A 23,854-nucleotide genomic window follows, 5' to 3' on the forward strand; every position below is an offset into this window, starting at 1 on the left:
AGATAAGGACCTTAAAGAGCGGCAGGCTGTTACGAAAGTATTTCCCCAATCTTCACTGCAAATATGTGCCTTCCATACTCTTCAGACCTTTAGAAGGCAGGTAAGCACAAAAAAACTTAAAATTTCAAGGCCGGTTCAGGAGACAGCCCTCGATCTACTTCAGCGCATGGTCTACGCTAAGAGTGAAGAGGAATATGCCCGCTTGTATCAGACACTTAAATTGTCTTCGCCCCCACCTGTAACTGACTACTTCAACTCAAATTGGCATCCCATTCATGAGGAATGGATCATGGGCATCAAGTGGTCATGCGGAAATTTTATGAACGCTACAAACAATCGTGCAGAGACGATTAATGCAAAGATTAAGAGCATTGTTGACCGGTATAGCTCGCTTGAAAATTTTGTGCGCAGATTTTTCACATTTGTGCACACAACACGAAAAGAGGTGATGCACAAAGCAGCCACGATGCTCCAAAAAAGGCATGTGACTTCAAGTACTGATGAAGCTCACATGCTTTACTGTGAGCTTCTGACCCCATATGCATTTAGGCATGTGGAGCGGCAACTGCACCTCGCATCTAGAGTGTGCGTGAATTCAAATGATGGGGAGATGGCAGAGGTGGTCATCAATGGTGTGGTAAACTCTGCTTCTGCAAATGACTGCTCCTGTGGGTTCAGAAATGAAATGTTGCTTCCATGCTGCCACATCTTGCAGTAAGGCATCACTTTGGACTGAATAAGTTTGATGGAAGCCTTTGCAGTGATAGGTGGTCGGCAAAACTGTATGCGCAAACCGTAACAGTGCTGTTGGACTGTGAGCAGAATGAAACAGCACCATTGCGTGTTGAAAAACAGAAAGATGCAAGAGTTCTTTGAAGTCATCAAAAATTTAGAAAAGCAGCTGTAACAGGAAAGCTTGCGAGCATTGTAGCTGAAGGTTCGATGCCAAAATTTGCAGAGCGAATGGAACTGCTGCAAGATCTGCTTTGCCATTGGATGAATGACCAGGAGGTGCACTTGCAAAGAAAAGGCAAGTGTTCAGAAGCAGCAGGCAGAAAGAACACAAGAAGTGCCTTTGAAAACATCTGTGCAGATAATGATAGTTCTGCAGAGAATGTTCAACCTTCCCTGAAAAGGACAACTGATCAGAAAATGCCCTCTGATGACCTGCTAGTCCCTGATGCAAGCACCTCTGACACTGTACCAGTGGGAAATCAGGTGATTTCCACAACTGCCGAAAATTCTGCTGCACATGACCTTAATCACAATGACAATCTGGAACACGAAGCTGATTTCAACATGAGAAAGGAAAACCTTCCAACAGCAAACGAGGCTATTGATGTATCAAGTGATGCGTTAAGTCAAATCAAAGTTGCGCCAGCAATGCGGAAGTGTGGGCGGCCAAAGGGACAAACACTGACCGTAGTTGGGCTGATTAAGAAACGGAAACATGTTGCTGGTGAACGCATGCCCTTTAAGCTCTTGTCAGCAAGAGAAAAAAGAAAAATAATTCTGACATGGTTAGTTGGCGAATGTGCTGCAAAAGCTGCAATGCAAGGCAAGGAACTGGGAGAAGCCGACGTTGAGCGACGGCCAGAGGTGTTTTAGACGAAAATGTCGACATAAATGCTGTTAGAGCTCATTTTTCAGATGATGCCTGGCTAGCCGTGACTGATATGTTACAATGTAAACAAAGGCTGCAGCAATGCGAATGTGAAGCATGCAAGACCAATCTTGATACTCATGACGCCATCATGTGTGACTGGTGCTTGTCATGGTACCATTTGCCTTGCGTGCGCCTTAAGAGGCAGCCAAAAGCAAAGGTCTGGCAATGCTCCAGTTGCGAATAGCGCTATTTTGTATTTTTTGCGTGCAAAATAAAGAGTAAAAAAATGGAATTTGTGCCTTGTCTCTGCAGTAAAAATGAAGGATGTCACACTTCCTCACACTAGGAAGCTTTTGTTTTTTTTCCTCACTGCCTTCTGGACACATTTAAAGCTATTTCATTTCTGCAAACATATGCAGACACAACAAACCTACAAGATTGTGGTTTATAGGGTTTAACCGCCCGGTTTTTAAGAACTCGTTTATAGGGCATCAGCTGAACCTCTGCGGCAGAGAAAACGAACAATTGTACATGATGGCCTCAAAACACTGTCCGCTTCCAAAATGCGAGGAATTTTATTTGGCAACCAATGGGGGCTAACTGCCGTAAGAAACTTTCCTTCCACCATGGCTTGTCCCGACTGGTAAGTCTAGCAGTGGATGCCCAGCGAACCTGCCGGCATACTTTCCCGATGGCAATTCTGCCGGCTGCCGGCATTTTCAAGGCGTTCAGTGCGATACCGGCTGCCGGCATCTTTACCCCATAATCACTACTGCCGGCTGCCGGCAAAATAGGTCTCAAAAGAATATGCCGGCACTATAGTCACGTGGTGGTAGCCAACCAATGGGGGCTAACTGCCGGCAATTTTTCGGGCGGGCTATTCTGCCGGCTGCCGGCATAATAGGCGCTTCCATAAAAATATCGATGCCGGCCGATGCACCCAAGTGTACTCTTTCTTTAACGCAAACCGCGGTGTCCATGATTGACAACACGTTATCATGCGGTGTTGTCAAGCGCCCAGGCTTGGCGTTCGGTGGTGTCCGGGCAGTGCATGTTCGAATGCTAGCAAGGAACTGCTTTGGCAGTTGAGTCTTACAACCAGTGTTGCAAAGTATAGACAGGTTGCGTTTCTGCTCGAACGCACTTCTGAAGATAGCTATTATCCTCTGTGCTGTGCCCTCCTGCATTCAGTCTCCCAGCTACATAGACAAGCCATCCCAATCGAAAATTCCATACCTTCATCTGTTTGACAGGATACTTCACGCTTACGCAAGCTATCTGCACTATAACCCTGCCTAACCACGCAATTATCTAGTTATTAATATGAAAACATTACTTCGTTATGATAACAGATTTCTGTCCGCAGGCCGCGTCCGTAGCAGTTGCAATTGAGAAGTGGTAGAGGTTAATGAGTGGTGTCAATCGATATAGAGGCTGACGTAATGTTGTGTCCGAAAAAAAATTAGAATAAGTTTTAGGTAATTAATTAGAGGCGGAAAATGCAAAAGTAAAGGCGGAAATGGTCTCATTAGCGAATGGCTTGGGGCCACATTTGAATGTGGCGCCTCCACCAAGATTATAACGAGCTTTATTGTAAGGCGAGCTCGTTTACTAGGCTAGATCAAGGTAGGCGCTGTCTCGAACAAGTAGCGCTCGCGTCTCGTGCCGGCGCGCTGGCGCCAGGTCATCTTCTTTACAGTATCAAATACTACAACAGTTAATTAATTCATTCAGTTAATGTGACGTCACGCAACCTGAAGTCAAGCCAAAAAAATTGGAGGCTTATCAAGGTTAAGCCCAGTGGATGCGAAGCATGTTAAGGCGGGGGTCCCACGATGGCCATCTTGGAATTAGTTCAAATTCTGCCACCAGGCTACGCCACTGATTCAGGACTGAGAAAGTGCCTATCGGCCTTGCCCCCAGTTGGCCGAGGGACCCAACCGTTGCTTTGTAGAGAAGCTTTCTTTTGTTAGAGGGTGGATTTTCAAAGCCCCATTCTTCTCCCCGCCGTGCGCAGGGGGACGCGTTCACCTGTTCTTAGCTTGACTACTGCGGATAGCAGGACTGCGGGGTGCTAGCTTGCCTTACCACAGCTGAACTTGAGCGGCGACGCGGACCGCCGCCGCTCGATTCGGCCATGACCGAATGTGCGTAACGTAAATGAAAAGTACCACCTCGTTTTGTTGTTCACTGTTCTGGATAGAGTGGAAGCTTGAGCGAGTTGATGATACATCGTCGACATATGTTCACGATAGCTCAAGTGTATACCGAAAATGGAAAGGTGCGATATGATGGAAGATATTTATGTGGCCCTTGTATACTATACTTTGACTCACAAGAGATTTGCACCACTGCTAAAGGCAGGGGCTCCCTGGCCCATTCAAATGCGCACTGTAATAGGTAATTGTGCTCCGACGCACCCCTCGAATCGGCAAGGGCGACAGTGGGAGCACAATTGCCTATTATAGGTGGTGTGGATAGTGGTTATTCAAACAAAAGGAAGGAAAAGAGTGCTGCCGGCCACTTCAACTGCTATCTAAAATCTGAAGCGCCCAAGCTGCAGCCGGCTGGAAAGCAATATGATGGGGAGAAGAAAGCGAGGGGAAGTGCAGAGGGGAGCTATAACAAGAAATTACAGGGGGAGCTTTGTACATTAGTTACAAAGTACAAAAAAAAAAGGAAACGCGTTTGCCTCGCTCGCGCGCAAGTGTCCAAGTGCTCTTGGTCAATGGCGCCCCGGCCTTTCGCCGTATTAAAAACATTTTGTGAGACGAAGTATACATCTTTGGTGGTTTCGTCATGAACTCTGGCTGAAATCGACACCTGTATTGTCTTTCCTTTGATACCCATCTTTTGAGCTGTTATCACTTTTGAAGTTATAGCATTTATAGTAGGATATTCTTGCGAGCTCTCTGGTGCAGAACTACTTTTATCAAACGTTATTGCACATAATAAAATTGCAATAAAGTCGGTTTCAATCAACAGTAATCATTATCTTTTTTTCTTTTTTTTTTAGTTCGGGCTTTTCTAACCATAGAAACTGACGTTGGTAACCTAATGAGCTGAGAAAAGGGCGATGGCCAATTTTATTTTACCTTAGAGAGGAGAGTCGGCATTGCGAAATAGGTGTGAAATACATACCAAAAGGGTAAGCACCACGCAGCAGCCGCAATGCATTCAGGCTAACTTTTGGGGCAAATGAATTGGAGAGGGGAGGGTAGCAGACAGTTATGAGGCAACGTCGCCAGTAGAAGCGGGTTAGTTTCGCAAGCGCGTTAGACCGCTCCTTCTCGACCCTTCCCCTTTGAATCTCCTCTGTACTCTTCATTGGTTAGATGTACGTCTTTGATGCATTACGAATCCAGTGTACTTTCTATATATTTATTTACTTATTTATTTATTCACTACCAGCATCACCTGCTTTCATAACAAGCATTGAACGGCAATCACTCGCGCTAACCACGGTAAAATGCATAACTGGCTGCCACTGAGGCATTCTTTGGAGTCAAAGGATTCGTTTCTGTCGTTGTATGTGCAACAAAAGAATAATGCAAGACGCCCTTCGGTTACTTACTGCCCCTAGAATTTGTCCGGACATGTACTTCCTCGCGCTGCCCTGATATGGCCATTTGGCGTGCTGAACAGCTTTCTTTTTTTTTTTTTTTGTTTTAGAGCCCAGCTCTTTGGCGCCCGTTCCTGCGTTTCGCGTCGCCGTCTGCGTTGTCCCTCGTAACCAGCTCCGCAGCCAGGGCAGCGCACGCTCCTGTCACCATTCGCCGCTTCGTGTCCCCCCCCCCCCCCCCCCCCTACCTTTTTTCTTTGTGGCGGCGACGGTGTTCTCCGGTGTAAGTGGATCGCGGTGCATACATCCTAAGCCGAAACGCAGAGCCATGTTGACTTGACTCGCTAGCGGCGTCAGCGGCATCAGTCAGTCGCTGCTATCTCTTCGCTGCGCAACGCTCCTACAGGTCCATACGCTGCCTTACGCGAACTCCTGATCCACAAAGCTTCCTTCATGACAGTCAAGAACTGTTAGTGGAGTGTTTCTTGAAGAAATACGTGTGAAAAATAAAATAAAAAAGTTGTCTGTAACTGTACATACATGTCTTGCTCGAAATATTTGCCTCAATCTATCGAAAATCTGGAACAGCCGAGATACGCTCAAATTTCGCATTAGGAAGTAACGTAATCGTCGGTAATTTTTCTGTTGTAATAAAAGTAGAAAAAAAAAAAACGCGCGCGCTGATATATGTGGGTGTGCGTACTTTCCTTTTCATAACGCGCTGACCGCTTTCTTTTTTCCCTGGTGGGGGGGGGGGGGGGGGGGCATTTCCATTGAAACACACGAGGCTATATAGTGTTGACGGTAAGCTAACCGAGCCTACCCCTCCTCCATTTTTGTTTTTATTTAGAATAGCAGCTTGGGCGTGTTGCTTATGCTGCTTGAGGTGACAGCGCGGAACGTGGACAGGAGCACAAGGTCAGAAGACGACACAGCGAATAGATTGATGTTTTAGATTGAGCTCCTTGTGCTATATACAGCAACATGAGCAGGTGGGCTGAAGGCGAATGCACCAGCGCTGTTAGTAAGCGTACATTGGTAATGGTACTCCAGCTACAATAACTACCGCGAGCTATAGTTTCAAGTCAGTCTGCGCTCTTGTTGCGACATTTTTAGCTATAAGGTGCGTTGAGAAAGCGGACTGCCATACTAGCAGCACTCGAAAGCGTGAGTGCAACATGATATTTCTGAAATATATTTAAAATATATGTAATGCCTCCCTGAGGGGTAATGTAAATAAAATAAATAAATAAACATATTCTGAGCAATAAGACGACCAGAAAAGTGAGACATCACGAGCAGTTATCTAAATATGCGCCGCTTTGCAACTAGCACATGTGTTTCTTGACAATGATTTCATAATTTGAAATTTACCAGCCCCGGAATTCTTATTACATGTCTGGGGATCGTACAATAAGATACCCTTGTTGATTCATCTGCGGTTCCAATGAAGAAGGGGGGGGGGGGGGATCGCTCCATTTAGACAAGTACTGGCGAACCTACACCGTTTGCAAACATTGTCCCTACGAATGTGTGGAGGGTTTGTTTCATCATTGATGGAAAAAAGAAAAACAGCCCGAGGAAACAGTACGGAAAATCGAAGAACTGACAAACATGGCTGTCAATCCTCACATTCCTTCTGTAGGTAAACCCTCGTATGCCATAAATAAAGCGGGTACTCCAAAGCACTTTCCATGCGCCGCGACGTCAACGCCGCCGTCACGGCAGGCGTCGCAAAAGGGGAATGCACCTGCATGTTCGTGGTGCTGGCTCGCTCACCCTCTCGCGCAGACTGAGAAAATTTGAAAACCGTGAAGAAAACTATTCTGTGAAGAAAAGAAGCAGGGGGAGCTAAGTGGACTTCAGGAGGAGAAGAACGGAGTAGGGGACAGCCGCGCTGTCCCAACCCCTCGCTAGTTTTCGACGCGTGTAGCACGCGCCAGATATCTGGCAGGGACAGATCACAGCATCAGAGCTCGCGATGCACGCAGGCGCTGCGCGCATGCGCAGACCGGCTTTGGCTGACGCGGGCGACGACGTTAGCGCGGCAGTGCATGACGCATGCGTGTTTGGAGTCGGGGCTTATGTACTACAGTAGTTCCCTTCACCCCACGCCACTTCTACCCCCAACATGACGCAATTTTGGATGTACTTTGGAGAAGTGGTATGCCTTTATACTTTCTTCAATCGTTACACTGAGAGAAAAAACTTGACGAATGCTAAGCAGCACAGGCATCGGAATGTATTCATTTTCATGTTAGACAAAACATTTTTCCAGTGCATGCCCAGATTATTGTGGTCAATTTTGGTCAATCTAGTCTGAATTTACTAGCTTTTGTAGGCTTACAAAAAGCGGCTGTGAGCTTTAGGCACACTGTCTCTCTGCGATGCTGTTTCTTGGGCTAGTTGGTGGAGTTTGCTCATTTTGACAAAGCGCAAAAAAGAAGCAGGGAAGGTCGAGAGACATGGGACAAAGCGCTTTGCCTGTCCCTTGTGCCTGTATATTTTTAGTCCTTGCCCAAAATGACCAGTCCCTGCCTTTCTCTCTTCCTCTATCATGAGATCAATCATGGTGGCAATTCGTTGACCTCACCCCAATGTTTTGTTGTTTCAGTATGCCATGCAGCGTTTCAGCAGGATTAGAGTTTAACAATGACAGAGCTGGTTCAGGGCCACTTGTTGCACCTAACCTTTATCCTCCTGCTTTTTTGTCCACACAAGAACTCCTTAGAATGACTTTCCATTCAGTCGGCTGAAGTATGCTCGTGAACGTTCAAGATGCAAGTTTATAGACCATTGAAGCAATTTCTCTAAACCAAGAAAATGGCAGATACTGCGAATATTTATGCAATTTCTTCTGCGGCGATGCTGTTTAAAGTCATTTTGTTTTTTGAACATTATGTTTCCATTCCCTCCCATTTATTTCCGATTTTATCATTGCAAAGGAGTGGAAATTTGCCTTGCTATCACTAAAAAAAAAAAAAAAGTAGTCTGCAAGGCGTGGTCGCCATTTGTTATCTGTGCACAGCAAAAATGGGTGATGTTCGCTACACGTGGCAACGAAGCTATAGCGATAACTCGACGCGTTCAACTGTGGGTTTCACCGCAAGGTCTCGACATATAGCTGTCTACATCGAATTGACATGGTATTGTTATCAAAAATCATTTCGAAACGGATTGAACAGGTTCAGCCCAGTTTGTGAATGTGCCTTGGTGCAAGACTCAGGCTCCTATCTCCTGAGAGAAGCAACAACTGCTGCCTTGGTAGATCTTGCCGCGTGTCTTCTGCGTGTTTGCTTGGAATTGCTTTCGCACTGCTAGCTGTGCTACTACGCTTATATTTTTGAATCTTTTTGAGTAAGACCACGTGGCTCCTTGATGCTAAGCAGTAAGGATTACAACTCGCGTTAGTCTTTGGTTTTATTTTCTTTTACTGCTTTGCATGTTTGTTATCGGAAATGCTTTCAGTAAAAAAAGAAAAATGCCGCTGGTGACCTCGACGTCAAAACTGCACGCCGAATCAGACTGTCATGTGATTTCCGCTCCACACATCGTCGCATATTTCATTTCGGTGGTGTCAATCGACATTCAGCCATTCGGAGGCAAAAATTCTGAGCCTCCTCTACTTACTTTACTAAAACTAACTGACGTGTTCGAAGGTGTGAAGAAAACGATGTCCTATGTCAAAACCAAACGCGACGTTTATTTACTTTTTTTTTCGGTACAAAACCGAAATGAGGTACAAGAAACACCCAAAAAGCTTAGAATTTCACCGCGATGACTAATCGGGGATGACCATGTGCGCTCGTAAAGGGAGGCTGTCATTTTGCTAATAAATACGTTCGATTTTTTTTCATTGCGGCAGTCTAAAAACAGTGGCGATGTGCGTGTGCCGCGATGGATAAAAGTACTCTGTTCTGTACGACCGCCCGATACAGACACGCGCTTCATTCCGTCAACCCACCACATGCACTAAATGTCCGCGAAAGCGTTTACGGTGCATTGCATAATAATAATAATAATAATAATAATAATAATAATAATAATAATAATAATAATAATAATAATAATAATAATAATAATAATAATAATAATAATAATAATAATAATAATAATAATAATAATAAAACAAACCCCTGGCCTTGAAACATGAATCCACGGCTTCGAGGCTTACTATTTTGAGCATAGCGTAGACGCACAGGGAAGTAGAGAGTTCCGGCTGCGCACGCGCATTAGCCCTACTTGGCCCTACTAATGCCACTGCGTGTGCGCCGAAGGAATCCGGTAATTCGGTTTACATGTAGGCAAGCACTTTTCTCTTGTCACAGTGAAATGCGCCCAGCTGCCCTCTCGGTGTCACTTTGTTTATGTTACGCTGTCTGCAGTTGAAACTTCTCTCTTTCCACGCAGCGTAGTGCGGTCAACTGTCCCACCTTTGCGAAGATGTCCATACACGCTTCGTAAGTGACCAAATACAATTAGACAGACGTACAACAGCTCTTACGTTTCATTATCGTTTCATTACGGTGATTATCGGTGATGACGTCTGGTTTTTGATTATCTATGAGCACATATTTGTAATGTTTATAAGCATGAAAAGTACTGAACCAAAACAGTGTACATTCTCATTTCAGCTAACGCTCGACATTCGGTTCAGTAGCGTCGAATTCCTTCGTTTCTTCCTTTTTCTTTTTTTTTTTTTCATCCGTACTCCGTATGCGACGTCGTCCTTTTGCACTTGTATTTCTTGTAGCGGCTTCGAAGCTACATTTAAAACGGTGCTTTCCGAGAGGACAGCTTCACCTAAGCACACGTGTGCTACTGAAAGCTCTAGGGAACAGAGCACGCACCAACGAAGATGTGAAGGAGACACCCACTCGATACCGCCGGCCGAAACTATTTCTTTTGGTCTACTGTCCTATTCCTTTTTCGACCAATATTTGAGAGTCGCATGACGCACATAGCATCTAAACGGTGGATCATACGCGTGGTATGCCAGCTGGCGTATCGTGATGTCACGTGCGAGCATTTTGCCAGCACACCATGCAGCATAACGTGGCGATATCCGTAGCACTCGCTGTCAAACACATAATGCCTAGATTTTGCGAGAAATACCACTGGACCAACAGACGCACGGATGAAGAACCTCGTCCAAGCAACCTGCAATCTGTCAAGGCATGTCTTAATTTTGATAAATTTGCACTTTTGTCGCCAGCCAAAAAGCAAGCCCGATACATGTAAATTTACCGGAAGATTCTGCGCATTCTGTTTGGATTTTGCTAGCCCTGTCACTTGCTATCCGAGCCTGAAGCGCCTGGCGAAATACGGATGCGTGAGGGAAAAAGTACAGGGCCAGAAGCATATTCAGAAAAGCACAAAATATCGCAAAGACCCTCAGCGATTGGGTGTGAAGGTTAGCGGCTTAGCACCATGCAGGCGAGCGTCCACTGTTCGCACACAATGCAGGGATGCAAAGGGTGATGCGGTTACCATGTGCAGGTTCTTCGTGCGAGCGAATAGCCCCCGCATAAACCACAGTGTATGCGCGCAAAACATGTGCACGCACGCAGTGTGCGTGTCATGTCTTGTCACCTAAAAAAAAACTCTCTCCGCGGTCCTTCCCTAATGAACTGTTTGTGTTTCCACTTTGAGTAGATGCGTCTCCTTGTGCTAAGAACCAGTGGTGTCTCGCACCACGTTCTCAATCGAGTGGTGCCTCCAGGTATCCATTCATTCCTTTCACTCCACTGACACTCTCTGCTTTCCTCTAGATCATGAATTGTAGCCTCTGCATCAGGTGAGACAGTGGTCGAAATTCTTCCTCTATGGAATGTTTGAAACCGGATCTGCTGCAGAAAGAAGTTGTTTCGACAGGCAATGAATTTTTGAAAAGTGTGACACTCACCTCACAAACAGCAATGCAAATAGCAACAAGCAAAACACTTCACAGCACAAAAGTAGTATAGGTGGGTTGCAGAAACCTAGAAGTCAGCAGAGCAAAACCCCTTCACCATGGCAGCCAAACCTGTTTTGAGGGCAGAAGTTGGGTGCAGCGCAGAATACTTCTATGTCCAGCCTGATGTCATGCGCAAACATGTTGAGCAGAATTCCTTCAGTATTGAGAGCCTGGAGGAGGCAGGGGCAGGGGAGGTGTTATGAATGGCACTCACAAACGGAGGGGTTCTTAATCCCATAATTGCGACAAGAAGAAGAGGGGTGCAGGAAATGGACTTGGCCATAATTGCCACAATAGACGTCTCCTGCACTGCACCTGTTTTCTGCCCCCAAAACAGGTTTGGCCGCCATGGTGAAGGGGTTTTTGCACTGCAGAGAAGCTGACTTCTAGGTTTCTTGACTGGCTTCAATACTTTGAAGGAGTGTAGTCACGCGCGCCTCTCCTGGTAATTGAATGAACTCACAATTTCGCTGCTTTTACCTAGATGGCGCTAGCAGAAAAAAGCCTTTAATGAGCGAATACAGGTGCAAATACTAATTATCACCATGGTTTGTGCTTCTTATTTTAACTTTATTTTACAGTAATACAATATTAAAAGGAAGCCGACTCAAACAAGGCTCACGTTGTTGAGTATGGTGGCCTTCACGATTGAATGCCGTGTAGGAAAAATTGATTATATTTGAAGGCTCAGTATAATCGTGCTAATTGTATAAAGCGCAATTTGCGATCATTTTCACAAATAATACTATTCTAGTTTCGCCATGCATGATTCCTAGGCTGTAGAATGAGCGGTTTTTCTGGTCAAGCTATGCGATGTGAGGCAGTATTACGGAATCTTCAAATTGGAAAGGTAATTAAAAACGAACTAGCAAATAAATTTCGATTAAACTTCGTACACTCAACTATTATAATGTGCGCCCGAAGTGGTAAAAATTTTACTGCTGTGCACGTTGATAAAGCGCGGATATTCGTGCCCAAAATGGCCAAACTTTACCATGTTGAAAAGGCTGCCGATCAAATATTGATTAAATTAAAACTAATTACGCGCCATGTTCCCTAATATAAATACCCATTCTATGCGTAGACCAAAGGAAACTGTTCTAAGTGCAGCAGTTGTTTCAGCAAATTAATCCGAAGTAGGGTATATCAACGACGCTAGCGAATTTGTCATTTGCAATACCACCTCTCATGCAGTTGATAACGTTGGCACACTAAAGCAGCGCACATCATTTGACAGAGCGTATATTAAGCTTTCGAATGATGCCTACATTGTGATGTTCGAAAAAGAACAGCGCGCAGAATGCTCACGCAAACATTGCCTAAAATGGCACATTCGCGCTGCCGGAGTGGGACCCCCGCCTTAAAGGGCCACTGTCCAGGGAAGGCCCTATTAAGCAAAGGAGCCCAGTGTTTCAATCAGGTACCGGAGATAGTCTGTGCAAAATGCTACAGTGACACGCGCGCCGCAAAGCATCGAAAATACAATTCAAAGCTCTCTCATGCTCTCCTGTGGGAAGCCCGCTTCCCTGTTTCCTGGGCTGGCCCGACGGGCCACAATAATGACCTACGTACCGCGAACGACGTCCATTGGTCCGTCTCGCTGACTGACGGGAGAAGGATGGTTGCCTACCGCTCGCTGCGCGCTTTCCCCTCGCCACGGCCAGACTGAATCCCGCGGCGCGCGCTCCCTCGGTCGTTTTTTTTTTTTTTTTTTTTCGCGCTCGCGGAATTCCACGCCCCACCTCCCGCCCAACGCGGAGGAGGAAGGGGAATTTGTCTTGCGGAGGCTAGACGACCTCGGGCAGGAGAGTGAAAAACCTTTGTGATGGAACGGAAGGAGAGAAGCATGACAGAATCGGGTGATTGCGGTGGCTGTAACTGCGTTATTAGTCACTTTTTTCAAAAACATTTTGCGGCCTTGCGTTCTAGGGGCGAAGTCTCACAGTCACCGGGAAAAAAATATTTTCGACCGGAGGGTGGACAGTGGGCCTTTACGCAGCTGCCTCAGTGTGGATGGGGCTAAGTAACGGAGACATGGTTTTAGGTTAATCGTCGTAGGCATCTTGACCGCATACACGCCCGGCGCAAAGACGCTGGGCTGGCGCGGTTGCGGGCACAGAGACTGACTCGACGGCGGGCGCGCGCCGCTTCATCCCTGGCGTGACGTCACATATCACGTGGTGCAGCGATGGTAGCGCCGCCGCCGCGTCGCGAACTGAAGCGTGGAGGCCTCCGCCGGGCGACGTCCGACAGAGCGATATGAGGCCCCATCTTAAAAGGGGCTTTACCCCATCTGCAGCCGGTGTGACGTCATCACGTGACCTCACATCATGTGATCTCACTTCAAGGTCAATGGTGGCCACCGCCGGGCGGTGGCCACCATTGACCTTCCTATTCCCTTTTTATGCCTTCGCATAAAAAGGGAATAGGAAGAGATTGGCGCGCAATTTCAAAGTACCAAGACTAAAATGGTTAAACAAGAAGTGAATTAATGTGGCGTCATTAATGTGACGTCACGCAACCGGAGATAGAGCCGAAAAAGGGCATAGGAAGGGATTGGCGGTCAATTTTAAAGTACCGAGACTAAAATGGGTAAACAAGAAGTGAATTAAGGAACTAGAAGCAACCAACAGCAGCATCCGTACTTTCGCATTATTCTTTAATGCAGATTCTGTAGTGTTTTTAATTTATTTCCGTACAGAATGCTGCGGCAAGAGAGTCAAGCAAAGGCAAGCATTTTTTCTAGCATTTCGCATTGTTCCCGGTCTACTGCAATGTTTATACAGCATGGAGCAATTCGAGTCACTGGTTTTAATGGGTATCGCATATTACATTTCCTCAAATTTTCGTCATCATTAATACGTAATCTTTTGCTCAATATCCCAAAGTTAATGCCAAAAAAAAAGTATATCGAAACCTGATCAACTGATAAATGCTCACTTCTGCGAACCAGAACAAATTATGCCAAACATGCACTCAATTTCATCATCAGCTTTACTAGCGTACGTAATCTCCCATGAAATGCATTAAGTTACTTATTGCATTTTGTTACCTTTATGTTGTTCTTTTCTTGCGTTGTTTTACAAATTCAGTTACGAGCTCGTGTGCGATCCGCCATCCTTGCTTGTTCTCTTTTTTTTTTAAGGCGGGGGTCCCACTCCGGCAGCGCGAATATGCCATTTTAGGCAATCATTGCGTGAGCATTCTGCGCGTTGTTCTTTTTCGAACATCACAATGTAGGCATCATTCGAAAGCTTAATATACGCTCTGTCAAATTATGTGCGCTGCTTTAGTGTGCCAACGTTATCAACTGCATGAGAGGTGGTATTGCAGATGACAAATTCGCTAGCGTCGTTGATATACCCTACTTCGGATTAATTTGCTGAAGAAACTGCTGCACTTAGAACAGTTTCCTTTGCCCTATATATAGAATGGGTATTTATCTTCAGTAAATTGATGCGTAATTAGTTTTAATTTATTCAGTATTTGATCGGCAGCCTTTTAAACATGGTAAAGTTTGGCTGTTTTGGGCACGAATATCTGCGCTTTATCAACGTGCACAGCAGTAAAATGTTTACCACTTCGGGCGCACATTATAATAGTTGAGTGTACGAAGTTTCATCGAAATTTATTCGGTAGTTCGTTTTTAATTACCTTTCCAATTTGAAGATTTCCGTAATACTGCCTCACATCGCATAGCTTGACCAGAAAAACCGCTCATTCTACAGCCTAGGAATCATGCATGGCGAAACTAGAATAGTAGTTCTTTGTGAACATAAGCGCAAATTGCGCTTTATACAATTAGCACGATTATACTGAGCCTTCAAATATAATCAATATTTTCTACACGGCATTCAATCGTGAAGGCCACCATACTCAACAACGTGAGCCTTGTTTGAGTCGGCTTCCTTTTAATATTGTATTACTGTAAAATAAAGTTAAAATAAGAAGCACAAACCATGGTGATAATTAGTATTTGCACCTGTATTCGCTCATTAAAGGCTTTTTACTGCTAGCGCCATCTAGGTAAAAGCAGCGAAATTGTGAGTTCATTCAATTACCAGGAGAGGCGCGCGTGACTACACTCCTTCAAAGTATTGAAGCCAGTCAAGAAACCTAGAAGTCAGCTTCTCTGCAGTGCAAAAACCCCTTCACCATGGCGGCCAAACCTGTTTTGGGGGCAGAAAACAGGTGCAGTGCAGGAGACGTCTATTGTGGCAATAATGGCCAAGTCCATTTCCTGCACCCCTCTTCTTCTTGTCGCAACTATGGGATTAAGAACCCCTCCGTTTGTGAGTGCCATTCATAACACCTCCCTTGCCCCTACCTCCTCCAGGCTCTCAATAGTGAAGGAATTCTGCTCAACACGTTTGTGCATGACATCAGGCTGGACATAGAAGTATTCTGCGCTGCACCCAACTTCTGCCCTCAAAAAAGGTTTGACTGCCATGGTGAAGGGGTTTTGCTCTGCTGACTTCTAGGTTTCTGCAACCCACCTATTACTACTTTTGTGCTGTGAAGTGCTGTGAAGCGTTTTGCTTGTTGCTATTTGCATTGCTGCTTGTGAGGCGAGTGTCACACTTTTCAAAAATTCATTGCCTGTCGAAACAACTTCTTTCTGCAGCAGATCCGGTTTCAAACATTCCACAGAGGAAGAATTTCGACGATTGTCTCACCTGATGCAGAGGCTACAATTCATGATCTAGAAGAAAGCAGAGAATGTCAACGTAGTGAAAGGAATGAATGAATACCTGGAGGCACCATTCGATCGAGGACGTGGTGCGACACCACTGGTTCTTAGCACAAGGAGACGCATCTACTCAAAGTGGAAACACAAACAGTTCATTAGGGAAGGACCGCGGAGAGAGTTTTTTTTTGGGCGACAAGACATGACACGCACACTGCGTGCGTGCACATGTTTTGCGCGCATACACTGTGGTTTATGCGGGGGCTATTCGCTCGCACGAAGAACCTGCACATGGTAACCGCATCACCCTTTGCACCCCTGCATTGTGTGCGAACAATGGACGCTCGCCTGCATGGTGCTATTATTATTATTATTATTATTATTATTATTATTATTATTATTATTATTATTATTATTATTATTATTATTATTATTATTATTATTATTATTATTATTATTATTATTATTATTATTATTATTATTATTATTTTATTACTAGTATTATTATTATTATTATTCAATGCACCGTAAACGCTTTCGCGGACATTTAGTGCATGTGGTGGGTTGACGGAATGAAGCGCGTGTCTGCATCGGGCGGTTGTGCAGGACAGAGTACTGATATCCATCGCGGCACCCGCACATCGCCGCTGTTTTTAGACTGCCGCAATGAAAAAAATCGAACGTATTTATGAGCACAATGACAGCCTCCCTTTACGAGCGCACATGGTCATCCCCGATTAGTCATCGCGGTGAAATTCCAAGCTTTTTAGGTGTTTCCTGCACCTCATTCCGGTTTTGTACCGAAAAAAAAAGTAAATAAACGTTGCGTTTGGTTTTGACATAGGATATCGTTTTCTTCACACCTTCGAACACGTCAGTTAGTTTTAGTAAAGTAAGTAGAGGAGGCTAAGAATTTTTGCCTCCGAATGGCTGAATGTCGGTTGACACCACCGAAATGAAATATGCGACGGTGTGTGGAGCGGAAATCACATGACAATCTGATTCGGCGCGCAGTTTTGACGTCGAGGTCACCAGCGGCATATTTCTTTTTTTTTTTACTGAAAGCATTTCCGATAACAAACATGCAAAGCAGTAAAAGAAAATAAAACCAAAGACTAACGCTAGTTGTAATCCTTACTGCTTAGCATCAAGGAGCCACGTGGTCTTACTCAAAAAGATTCAGAAATATAAGCGTAGTAGCACAGATAGTAGTGCGAAAGCAATTCCAAGCAAACACGCTGAAGCCACGCGGCAAGATCTACCAAGGCAGCAGTTGTTGCTTCCCTCAGGAGATAGGAGCCTGAGTCTTGCACGAAGGCACATTCACGAACTGGGCTGAACCTGTTCAATCCGTTTCGAATTGATTTTTGATAACAATACCACGTCAATTCGATGTAGACAGCTATATGTCGAGACCTTGCGGTGAAACCCACAGTTGACCGCGTCGAGTTATCGCTATAGCTTCGTTCACACGTGTAGCGAACATCACCCATTTTTGCTGTGCACAGATAACAAACGGCGACCACGCCTTGCAGACTACTTTTTTTTTTTTTTTAGTGATAGGAAGGCAATTTCCCACTTCTTTGCAATGATAAAATCGGAAATAAATGGGAGAGAATGGAACCATAATGTTCAAAAAACAAAATGACTTGAAACAGCATCGCCGCAGAAGAAACTGCATAAATATTCGGAGCATCTGCCATTTTCTTGGTTTAGACAAATTGCTTCAATGGTCTATAAACTTGCATCTTGAACGTTCACGAGCAAATTTCAGCCGACTGAATGGAAAGTCATTCTAAGGAGTTCTTGTGTGGACAAATAAGCAGGAGGATAAAGGTTAGGTGCAACAAGTGGCCCTGAACCAGCTCTGTCATTGTTAAACTCTAATCCTGCTGAAACGCTGCATGGCATACTGAAACAACAAAACATTGGGGTGAGGTCAACGAATTGCCGCCATGATTGATCTCATGATAGAGGAAGAGAGAAAGGCAGGGACTGGTCATTTTGGGCAAGGACTAAAAATATACAGGCACAAGGGACAGGCAAAGCGCTTTGTCCCATGTCTCTCGACCTTCCCTGCCTCTTTTTGCGCTTTGTCAAAATAAGCAAACTCCACCAACTAGCCCAAGAAACAGCATTGCAGAGAGAGACAGTGTGCCTAAAGCTCACAGCCGCTTTTTGTAAGCATACAAAAGCTAGTAAATTCTGACTAGATTGACCAAAATTGACCACAATAATCTGGGCATGCACTGGGAAAATGTTTTGTCTAACATGAAAATGAACACATTCCGATGCCTGTGCTGCTTAGCATTCGTCAAGTTTTTTCTCTCAGTGTGGCGATTGAAGAAAATATAAAGGCATACCACTTCCCCAAAGTACATCCAAAATTGCGTCATGTTGGGGGTAGAGTGGCGTGCGGTGAAGGAAACTACTGGAATACATAAGCCCCGACTCCAAACACACATGCGTCATGCACTGCCGTGCTAACATCGTCGCACGTGTCAGCCAAGGCCGGTCTGCGCATGCGCGCAGCTCCCGCGTGCATCGCGAGCTCTGATGCTCCGATCTGTCCCTGCCAGATATCTGGCGCGTGCTACACGCGTCGGAAACTAGCGAGGAGTTGGGACCGCGCGGCTGTCCCCTACTCCGTTCTTCTCGTCCTGAAGTCCACTTAGCTCCCCCTGCTTCTTTTCTTCACAGAATAGTTTTCTTCACGGTTTTCAAATTTTCTCAGTCCGCGCGATAGGGTGAGCGAGCCAGCACCACGAACATGCAGGTGCATTCCCCCTTTGCGACGCCTGCCGTGACGGCGGCGTTGACGTCGCGGCGCAAGGAAAGTGCTTTGGAGTACCCGCTTTATTTATGGCAGTTACGACGGTTTACCTACAGAAGGAATGTGAGGATTGACAGCCATCTTTGTCAGTTCTTTGATTTTCCGTACTGTTTCCTGGGGCTATTTTCCTTTATTTTTTTCATCAATGATGAAACAAACCCTTCACACATTCGTGGGGACAATGTTTGCAAACAGTGTAGGTTCGCCAGTACTTGTCTAAATGGGGCGACCCCCCCCCCCCCCCCTTCTTCCCCCATTTTCATTGTAACCGCAGATGAATCAACAAGGGTATCTTACTGTACGATCCCCAGACATCTAAAAAGAATTCCGGGGCTGGTAAATTTCAAATTATGAAATCATTGTCAAGAAACACATGTGCTAGTTGCAAAGCAGCGCATATTTAGATAACTGCTCGTGATGTCTCACTGTCCTGGTCGTCTTATTGCTCAGAATATGTTTATTTATTTATTTTATTTACATTACCCTTCAGGGAGGCATTACATATATTTTGCATATATTTCAGAAAAATCATGTTGCGCTCACGCTCTCGAGTGCTGCTAGTATGGCAGTCCGTTTTCTCAACGCACCTTATAGCTAAAAATGTCGCAACAAGAGCGCAGACTGACTTGAAACTACAACTCTCTTCGTTGTGTCGTGTTCTGACCTTGTGCTCCTGTCCACGTTCCGCGCTGTTACCTCAAGATGCATAACCAACATGCCCAAGCTGCTATTCTAAATAAAAACAAAAATGGAGGAGGGGTAGGCTCGGTTAGCTTACCGTCAACAATATACAGCCTCGTGTGTTTCAATGAAAATGCCTCCACCCCCCCCCCCCCTCCCCACCCCAAACAGGGAAAAAAGAAAGCGGTCAGCGCGTTATGAAAAAGAAAGTACGCACACCCACATATATCAGCGCGCGCGTTTTTTTTTTCTACTTTTATTACAACAGGAAAATTACCCACGATTACGTTACTTCCTAATGCGAAATTTGAGCGTATCTCATTGGCTGTTTCAGCTTTTCGATAGATTAAGGCAAATATTTCTAGCAAGACATGTATGTACAGTTACAGACAACTTTTTTATTTTATTTTTCACACGTATTTCTTCAAGAAACACTCCACTAACAGTTCTTGACTGTCATGAAGGAAGCTTTGTGGATCAGGAGTTCGCGGAAGGCAGCGTGTGGACCTGTAGGAGCGTTGCGCAGCGAAGAGATAGCAGCGACTGACTGATGCCGCTGACGCCGCTAGCGAGTCAAGTCAGCGTGGCTCTGCGTTTCGGCTTAGGATGTATGCACCGTGATCCACTTACACTGGAGAACACCGTCGCCGCCACAAAGAAAAAAGGTAGGGGGGGGGGGGGGGGGGGGACACGCAGCGGCGAATGGTGGCAGGAGGTGCGCTGCCCTGGCTTCGGAGCTGGTTACGAGGGACAACGCAGACGGCGACGCGAAACGCAGGAACAGGCGCCAAAGAACTGGGCTCTAAAACAAAAAAAAAAAAAAAGAAAGCTGTTCAGCACGCCAAATGGCCACATCAGGGCAGCGCGAGGAAGTACATGTCCGGACAAATTCTAGGGGCAGTAAGTACCCGAAGGGCGTCTTGCATTATTCTTTTGTTGCACATACAACGACAGAAACGAATCCTTTGACTCCAAAGAATGCCTCAGTGGCAGCCAGTTATGCATTTTACCGTGGTTAGCGCGAGTCATTGCCGTTCTATGCTTGTTATGGAAGCAGGTGATGCTGGTAGTGAATAAATAAATAAGTAAATAAATATATAGAAAGTACACTGGATTCGCAATGCAGCAAAGACGTACCTCTAACCAATGAAGAGTACAGAGATTCATAGGGGAAGGGAAGAGAAGGAGTGGTCTAACGCGCTTGCGAAACTAATCCGCTTCTACTGGCGACGTTGCCTCATAATTGCCTGCTACCCTCCCCTCTCCAATTCATTTCCCCCAAAATTTAGCCTGAATGCATTGCGGCAGCTGCGTGGTGCTTACCCGTTTGGTAGGCATTTCACACCTATTTCGCAATGCCGACTCTCCTCTCTAAGGTAAAATGAAATTGGCCATCGCCCTTTTCTCAGCTCATTAGGTTACCAACGTCAGTTTCTATGGTTGAAAAGTCCGAACTAAAAAAAAAAGAAAATGATTACTGTTGATTGAAACCGACTTTATTGCAATTTTATTATTTGCAATAACGTTTGATAAAAGTAGTTCTGCGCCAGAGAGCTCGCAAGAATATCCTACTATAATTGCTATAACTTCAAAAGTGATAACAGCTCAAAAGATGGGTATCAAAGGAAAGACAATACAGGTGTCGATTTCAGCTAGAGTTGATAACGAAACCACCAACGATGTATACTTCGTCTCACAAAATGTTTTTAGTACTGCGAAAGGCCGGGGCGCCATGGGCCAAGAGCACTTGGACACTTGCGCGCGAGCGAGGCGAACGCGTTTCTTTTTTTTGTACTTTGTAAATAATGTACAAAGCTCCCCCTGTACTTTCTTGCTATAGCTCCCCTCTGCACTTCCCCACGCTTTCCTCTCCCCATCATTATGCTTTCCCGCCGGCTGCAGCTTGGGCGCTTCAGATTTTAGATAGCAGTTGAAGCGGCCGGCAGCACTCTTTTCCTTCCTTTTGTTTGAATAACCACTATCCACACCACCTATAATAGGCAATTGTGCTCCCACTGTCGCCCTTGCCGATTCGAGGGGTGCGTCGGAGCATAATTACCTATTACAGTGCGCATTTGAATGGGCCAGGGAGCCCCTGCCTTTCCCAGTGGTGCAAATCTCTTGTGAGTCAAAGTATAGTATACAAGGGCCACATAAATATCTTCCACCATATCGCACCTTTCCATTTTCGGTATACACTCGAGCTATCGTGAACATATGTCGACGATGTATCTTCAACTCGCTCAAGCTTCCACTCTATCCAGAACAGTGAACAACAAAACGAGGTGGTACTTTTCATTTACGTTACGCACATTCGGTCATGGCCGAATCGAGCGGCGGCGGTCCGCGTCGCCGCTCAAGTTCAGCTGTGGTAAGGCAAGCTAGCACCCCGCAGTCCTGCTATCCGCTGTAGTCAAGCTAAGAACAGGTGAACCGTTCCCCCTGCGCATGGCGAGAAGAATGGGGTTTTGAAAACCCACCCTCCAACAAATGAAAGCTTCTCTACAAAGCAAAGGTTGGGTCCCTCGGCCAACTGGGGGCAAGGCCGGTAGGCACTTTCTCAGTCCTGAATCAGTGGCGTAGCCTGGTGGCAGAATTTGAACTAATTCCAAGATGGCCACCGTGGGACCCCCGCCTTAAGGACTGCAAGCTGCTTCAAGCTATTCATAGCCTGTGGCCTCTCTTAAATAGGTATTGACGTAAATTTTAGAATAAACGCTATTCCTGCTATGGAAAGTGAAATAAAAAGAATGCTTACCGGTGCGTAGGCTAAACCTGTCAGTGGGAAGCTGGCCTTTATCACCGGGCACTTCTTGAAACTAGTCAGCGTGGTGGCCCTAGGATGGGGCGGTCATGGGAGAGGTCGTTCACAATTAGGCGTCCGGCGCCAAAGGCGGTGTTTAGGTCGCCGTGAATCCCGTCGAGTAGTCGACACTCATCGCCGGCTAATGCCACATTGAGAGCGATCGCAAAGCGATGTTCCATGTCGGCTCCCTCCGCCCGAACTGCCAGCATTGGTAGGCCGGTCCACAGGGCGACGGAGACCACCTTGTGCTCGATCATGCCAGCCTCTTCCTCTTGGTTGTCCATGAGCATACACGCATAGTACACGCCATGCAAAACGTCCCAGCTCATCGTGACCGTGACGTCCGGGGCGCTCAGGGCTCTTTGAAGAAGCTCAAACAGAGTTGGGCAGTGGATATCCAGACCGGCATTTCTGTTCAGCAGATACACCCGCCACACACGCAGTACATTGCGCGGCATAAGCCAACAGTACATCCGAGCGATAGAGTGCAGGCGCTCTCTCTCCGAAGTGATGTCCCATAAGGAATTGCATATTTCGTTGACGACCATATCGGGTAGTATTCGGTCCCGGCTAGAAAGCTGCGGTAGATGCACGACTCGGTAAACAAGTAGCTCCTTTAGGCTCACTTGGCTGAGATGCTGACGCAGTGTCTTCAGGTCCGTAGCTGACATGGCGGTAGTTAGGCCTCAACAACGCCTTGAAGGTTGGGCGATGTGTGACAGGGGCAAAGTACTAGTATTGACATAGGAAGCCTACTAAGCTTAAAAATGGCTAGGACCGGAGAATGTACAACTGGAAATGAAGAGACTTGCAGAGGAAACCCAAAGGACCAGGTTGAAACAGGACTGGACATATCCCATGAGTATGAGTCTCTTGAGAATCCCACCAATCAGAAAAAAAGCAGTCACAATGTTGGCTTGCCCAAGGCATCAATGAGGCATGGAGAGGTCCTGTGCATGCTGCTTGTAGAAAGCCTTAACAATGCTAAACAAAATGTCCACATCTTTTACCTCTTTCTGTGAATGGAATTATGAGTGGGGGTGAGGCATTTGTCACACAAAAGCCTACATCTGAGCCTGAGAAGGTAGTTTGGTTTCTGAGAAAAACAGGTTTGCAGCTGAAGCTATGACAGCTTTTGTATTGCGGAGGGACATTTATACTAGAAGCATTGAGGAAACGTCACTTCTTCGGAAGGCGGGCTTTTATTAAACATTCGCAAATTTGGCTTAAGTGCACATGGCTTGGGAATAAAAGTACCAGGTTGACAAGAGAGGAACAGGAAAATTTTTCAAAGAACCTTGCCTTGGGGGGGGGGGGGGGTATGAATTTCCATGAAACAGGGATGAATGGTTCTGTCACCTAAAAAATACAATCGAAACGCAGTAGCTGGAAAAGCTATAATTCCTCTGGCAAGATGTTTGCAGCATTGCCAAAGGCCGAGGCACAATACGCAATTGTGCACACTCGCGTCTCTCGCCCCCAAACTGCCTGGGGTGGCAGTAGGAGCACAATTCTCTATTATAGTGCCCAGGGGTGAGAGGCACTTAGGGGCACAATTGCAAGGGCTCCTCTGCCTTTCGCAGTGCTGCAGATATCTTGTGAGAGGAAATATACAATACAAGGTAGGTGTTTAGTCAACATGTACAGCATGTTCAATTCCGGGAGGTGTTTCTTGGAAAGGAACCTGATAAGCAATGGAGCTGCAGAGGGTTTACATGAACGC

At 45.8% G+C, this 23,854-nt stretch overlaps 1 pseudogene; it reads left to right on the top strand.

Annotated features, from left to right (window-relative positions):
* Positions 1-289: 289 nt before the first annotated feature.
* On the top strand, positions 290-1,850 carry LOC146202196 (uncharacterized; annotated as a pseudogene).
* The last annotated feature ends 22,004 nt before the right edge of the window (positions 1,851-23,854 follow it).

This window comes from Amblyomma maculatum, chromosome 1 (assembly GCF_055883805.1).
Source record: "Amblyomma maculatum isolate TAMU_Amacu chromosome 1, ASM5588380v1, whole genome shotgun sequence".
In the NCBI taxonomy this organism is placed as follows: domain Eukaryota; kingdom Metazoa; phylum Arthropoda; class Arachnida; order Ixodida; family Ixodidae; genus Amblyomma; species Amblyomma maculatum.